Source organism: Podarcis muralis, chromosome 4, assembly GCF_964188315.1.
Source record: "Podarcis muralis chromosome 4, rPodMur119.hap1.1, whole genome shotgun sequence".
Lineage (NCBI taxonomy): Eukaryota > Metazoa > Chordata > Lepidosauria > Squamata > Lacertidae > Podarcis > Podarcis muralis.
This window is the reverse complement of record NC_135658.1, coordinates 60,548,772-60,555,247: the sequence shown is the minus strand read 5'-3', so window position 1 is coordinate 60,555,247 and position 6,476 is coordinate 60,548,772.

The following is a 6,476-nucleotide window of genomic DNA, read 5'->3' as shown; positions in this document are numbered from 1 at the left end:
CTTGACTCATCGTAAACACAAACATTATTTATAAAAGGAAATCTTGTTTCTTGGAGAATTATTTAACAAAGGTACTCTATATTTTAAAGATCCACTGGGGGGGAGTATTTATGGCATTCCATTTGTTTTATTTTTTACTTAGCTAGCATAAGCTTCCCAACACCAAGCAGTTGTTGGACTGCTAACAGATTAAAAACAAGCACTCAGCAGAAGACCATGTTCATCTTCACACTAGTTGCCCCATTCAAAAAAATAAAATCAATATTTTTAATGTGCAGTCCAGGCTTACAAGCATATGTACTCAGAAGTAAGTTCCACTGAGTTCAAGGAGACTTGCTCTTAGATAAAGGTGCCTAGGACTGTAGCCTTAAACGGCAACTCTGTTTACATATACTCAAAAGTAAGCCCTGCTGAGTTCAAGACTTGCTCCCACATAAGCGTGTTCAGGTAGAGCAATCTCAACGAAGGCACAGCGAATAAGATCCTTGGTTGCATCTGAAGCCCTGTCAGCTCAGGTCACCCAAGGCAGAGGCTGAGGACATTTTCTTTCCTTTTCTTGTTGTAGCTAGGAGCTAGAAGACTGAGCCTGTTGGGGGATGTGCAGGGCTTAGAATCTAGTTGCCACAGGCACAGGCAAACTCAGCCCTCCAGATGTTTTTGGACTACAACTCCCATCATCCCTGGCTAACAGGACCAGTGGTCAGGGATGATGGGAGTTGTAGTCCCAAAACATCTGGAGGCCAAGTTTGCCTATGCCTGATCTAGCAGATCCCCCCAAGTCTCTAGCACCTCCCACTGCCACCACAACACCCAATTTCATGGTCATTCCACCAGCTAGCACCAGTGGGTGAACCACAAACGGTAGCTTAGTGCCCACTTGGATGGACCTGGGCAGATGTCCACTGTAGCTAAGGCTCCTCCAATGTGGAATGGTCCTTGTGGCACCCTTAGCTATGTTGTTATGTCGCAACAACCTTAACTCTGTAGTTACATTTAATATATATGTGAGATATATGAATAATGTGTAATTTATTTTGTTTATAATTTATTTTGTTTATTAATAATGAAATAATGCAGCCAGTACTTAGTCAAACCTTACACCTTTTCCATCTGGAACCTTTCGATTCAATTACTTCAGTGGCTATCAGCCCAGAATATATTTCCACAATGTTTCATGAGTGGCATACATGAACTTAACATGACTCAAGCATTAAACTGCCCTCACTGTGCCCAAACCACCTTATGGGGAGCTGTGAGCTTGCCTCCCTGTTACTGGGTAGTTTTAAAAACATATGTCCTCGAAACAGCTCTTTGGGAAAGGACCATGGCTCAGAGTAAATGTTTTTGCATGCAAAAGGCCCCATGTTCATTCCTTGGAATCTATTGGCAAAGTTTGGAAAGACTCCTGTAGGGAATCATAGAGTTATAGAGTTGGAAGGCGTCTGAAGGGTCATCTAGTCCAACTCCCTGCAGTGCAGGAATCCTGCCCACAGCCATCCCTGGGTAGGCTCAAACCACCAACCCTCAGCTTAACAGCCAGACACACTGACCCATTGAGCCACATCCTGGAGCAATGTTGCTAAGTCTACATAACCAATTCAGAGCTAATTGGACCAAAGTTCAAGGCAGCTTCCTGTGGTTCCTAATGCAGGTGATACAGGTCAGCTTAGCATTGGCACAAGACAAATCACTGTTGCAATCAAGCTTGCAGACCTTCAGAATCCCCCGCTAAAGCACTACAGCTCTACTGTAAAAGTAACTGCTGTGTTCTTTAGATTCAGTCCCAATACACATTTTAAGAAATGCTATCCATAAGTGTTGGGAGTTTCCTAAATAGCTTCTTGAAGGTATCATGTTCTGTTCATTGGAACACGGGCCTTTTAAAACAGGTGAGCTTCCCAAAATACATCAATTTTATTTTTACTGAGTTAATAAAGAATCAAGTACACTGGTGCCAAAGGCCTCTTGCGGCTTGTTTCTATTGACTATGAAACTTGATCAATGTCTCTATCCAACTCTGTAGAAGCTTCCTGTCTCAGTGAGAATCTCTATGATGATGTCTCTGTTTATTGACCTTTCTTTGTTACATGAAATAACATGCCTGCCAGGAATAATATGTGCCTAAGGATGTGCAAAACTCTAAGCATTTTATTTTCATGGGTATTTTTTACCTTTTTGAACATTGGCACTCCATGTTTGGAACTTTTATCTGCAAATACAGATACCCTGTTTCTGTTTTGGTTCGATATTAGCAATTAGAGTGCCCATGTGGTATAGTGGCTAGGACCTGGGAGATCAGGGTTCAAATCCACAATCAGTTCATTGGGTGTCCTTAGGCCAGTCACTGCCTCTCCACCTAACCAACTCACAGAGCTGTTGTGGCAATTAAATGAGGGAGAGAATCATATATGCCAGATTGAACTCCTTGATGAAAAATGGCGGAATATAGATATAATAGATGAATAATCATTTCAGAATATTCCGCATTCAAGAGCACAAACCCAACACCAATCTGAATGTCTTCTTCTACAGCTGCATCTTTTTTTGTGGATGTGTAAAATTGTTCATGACCCTGTTGCTTCTTCAAGATGTTTACACACAATGATCCATATGCTAAAGATACTATTTGTTCTTCAAGAGCACAAAATGACCAATATTCACAGCATTCCTGCACCTGCACCTTTTTCACTTCATTTGTATCCCTGCACACAGGGACAGCAAATAAAGAAAAGGTGCACAGACATTTGCTTCACTTTCACATATAAGATACAAGAGCATGGCACTGAATTTTGAAATTGTTTGTTGAAGGTAATGTTAGAGCACAAGGAATCCATAGCTTTCTTCAGATGATAGAGCTCCCATGTTGTTTAACACAAGAATAGTTTTGTGTCCAGCACACAGATCAGCAACATGTAGTGACAGAGCCATGCTAAATTTCCACATAATCCAGAACCCAATCAAACAGGGTTCCAGGTTGCATGCAAGCTTTGCATGTACTGTATGTACAAAGACTCCATTTCTACAGGTGGTTTCAGCAGAAGGTGGAGCTACAGAGTTCAGCTTTATTTGGTTCTTTAGTGGAAAGTACAGAATGAATGACACAGAAAGTCCTGTGTGGAAATTCCCAAATACTATGTGCACATAGGAGTAAAGGAAACAGGAACCATTACTGTTATTATTAGGATTATTAATATGAAAATAGTTGGGTTTTCAAGAAACCACCCAGCTTTATGCCATTAATAGAGGATAGCACTGTTAATCAATCAATTAATTCGGTGAGTAATCAGTTTAAAAAGGCAGGTGAGTAAACAGTTAATGCCACCAATCTATATATGCCTACTCCAAAGTAAGTGGGTATGGATTACACCGCAAGAGTTCTTTAATTTGTTGTCAGCCCCAGCCTTCGCCCAGCTATAAATAACTGCAAGAATGGAAACTCTTATTTGTAGATTTATTAACTTACTCTGGAGCATTAATAATGCAAAGATAGTAGCATATAATTTATTTAGTCTATGGATCTTTATGAAAATGACTGTGAAACTCTAAGTTCCACTCTCACAGTTCTCTTCCTGAGCACCATTGTACAAGTGTACCCTCAGCCTCTGCCAGTTACTAAGCCTTATTATACTATTCTTCATGTTAAGAGGGTATTTTCTATTCCTTCCTTTAGTCTATTGTAAAATACTATCCTAGTAGGCCAGGGCAGACATCAAAATGGGCTTCTGTGAAAATGGATATAAAGTACATTGGCATAATGAAGAGAAGAAAAATGTGCTGGAGGTAAAATTTAACTTATTGTGCAGGAATTGGTGGGAACTGATAGAAGAAGAAGAAATCTGTTTAAAAGTGTGAATCAATATAAATTTTTTATCTCTCGAAAGAATGAATTGCATTTATTTCGGCAGCCAAATGAGGTAGCTGAGGTAAATAGGCTCCCATATTAAATGGTTCCTTGAAGGATTTCTCCACAAAGAGTCATTGAGGAAGGGGAAATGGGATCATGCCTTCACTCAGGCATAATGAATGTGCCTCAGCTGAGCTCTGCCTGAAAAGGATTAGCTTTCATACTGAAGAAACCAAGAAAGAGCTGGGCTTCTGCCAGGCCAAGCCCCCAACACCAAGGGGTCTGGAGAATAATCTCGCCACTTCTGCTGGAGGAATGTGACTGACTACAAATATTTTTTTGTAATGATAGGTCTCTGGTTTGGGGATCTTTCAGATATGGCCCTTCTGTTTGATCCATGACAGCAACAAGGGTGCCTATGCATGTAGGGCCACAAGGCAATTGTTTCTTCATTCACAAGCCTGAACTGCTATTTCAAAACAAAGTGGGGTTTTTAAATTTTATTTAAGGGGATAATAACCTGGAGTTTTAGCCATGCAGGGAAAATCAAAACCATAATACACAGAATTAAGCACTGCCTCAGAAATCCAGTAGAAACTGTTTTCCTAGTAGGGTTATTGAGATCTGCTGTGATCTGGCTTCCTCTCTCTGAGGCTCTGTGGGGCATCTTGTTTGACGCAATCCTGTTCATGTCTACTCAAAAGTTAGTCTCATTGAGTTCAATGGGACTTACTCTCAAGTAAAGTGGGTACATCCTAGGGGTTCAACCTACTAAGAAATGCTTGAAATTTTCTCAGACTTCTAAGCATGCTTGTGAAAGAAATGTCTATAAACATCTTCCTGCCAGTTCAGCCCACAATAGCCAATCCCTGCCTTTTTGTGGGACAATTTGTTAAAGGATAAGCTTTAAGGCTGGTAAACCGAGAACTTAGTCTAGGTAATCAATTTTCCTTCTCCTTGAAAAAGTAATTGTCCCAATTTCTCCTTGCTTTTTTCTTAATTCGTTAAAGCCATTTAGCATGGAGGCTGTTTGAAAACTGACCGACTACTGACCCTCTCCTCATAACTTTCATTGTTCATTGGAAAATGGTGAACATCAGAGATGCATTTATCGTATGTCTCAGTATGCATTATGCAAAATTATATACTTCAGTAAAATAGGACCCCAATTCAGTCATCGTTAAGCATTTGTTAGACCCAGTTTCTGTCAGTTCAATTGCCATTAAAAACAAAAGGGCTTTAAAGTCCTTGACATTGGACTGCATTGTAGCCTAAATACTTAAGGGCTTATTTTGACTGAAAAGCCTTTTTTTTATATTTCAGTAGCATTTCTGGAATAGTACATCAGTGGTGAATAGATTTCTTTTCAGGAATGACAGCACAGCTTTTCTGTGACAGGGTGAGCTACAGCAGACTTCACTATGTTAAGAAAAGAACAAGAAGTGACAAACATCAAGAATATATGTAGCACTAAGAAGAATGTTATGTTTTGAGTGACAGAAAACACACTGGACACAATCCAGGCCCCACAATCCAGTGCACAAAGTCATTGATTTCAAAAAGTTCGGGTACCAGTCTGGCTCAGTTGGTTAGAGCATGGTGCTGATAATGCCAAGGCTGTGAGTTAAATTGTGGTCTTTATGTTCTCTTGGGTAGGCTTTTTGTTTTTGCTTAATGGGATATAGTTGAAAGATTCTGTTTTCTCAAAGTCACCTTCGTGTTCTTTCCAAGCCAAAACTGGTGCCATTATTGCAGCAAAAGGAAACTATTAAGAACCCCCAAATAATTAACCTACCTAACCTCCATGTTTTCTACAAACACAGAGAAAAATTTGAGTTCCTTTAATGTGGAGATTCTATGTATAGGAGGAAGTCTGTGAATGTTTTGGACTTCATAAAACAGGATTAAGCCTGAGAAAACAGACATGGAAGTGCCACAAAATAGACACGTACATCTCATTTAAAACACTTCATTGTTCATGTAAATTTATGTAGTGGCTTTTCACACCTATTTTTAAGAAGAATAAATTTGAGAGCTCTAACAGACATAAAAAATTACTGCTAGATAACCTATGTTCTCAAAGAAACTGAACATGAAAGCTGCACTATTGCCAAAGTGAACTGTTCATAAAAACCTAAGAACAACTGAATGAACAACTGAATGTGTAATTAAACATTTTGTATAGACTTCCTTTAATTAACCAACTCCACTATTGCCATTAGAAAGCATTTTTGTGAGTGGATGGTCCAGAGACAGTCCTGTCTTTGCGACCCCCAAGCCAAGGAGATAAGTAACTACAGTGGTACCTCGGGTTACAGACGCTTCAGGTTACAGACTCCGCTAACCCAGAAATAGTACCTCGGGTTAAGAACTTTGCTTCAGGATGAGAACAGAAATTGCATGACTGCGGCACGGCAGCAGTGGGAGGCCCCATTAGCTAAAGTGGTGCTTCAGGTTAAGAACAGTTTCAGGTTAAGGCCGGACCTCCAGAATGAATTAAGTACATAACCTTAGGTACCACTGTATACAATCTTTAAAAGACATATGAAGGCAGCCCTGTATAGAGAAGGTTTTGTTTAATGTTTAATGTTTTATATATGTTGGAAGCCACCCAAAGTGGCTGGGGCAACCC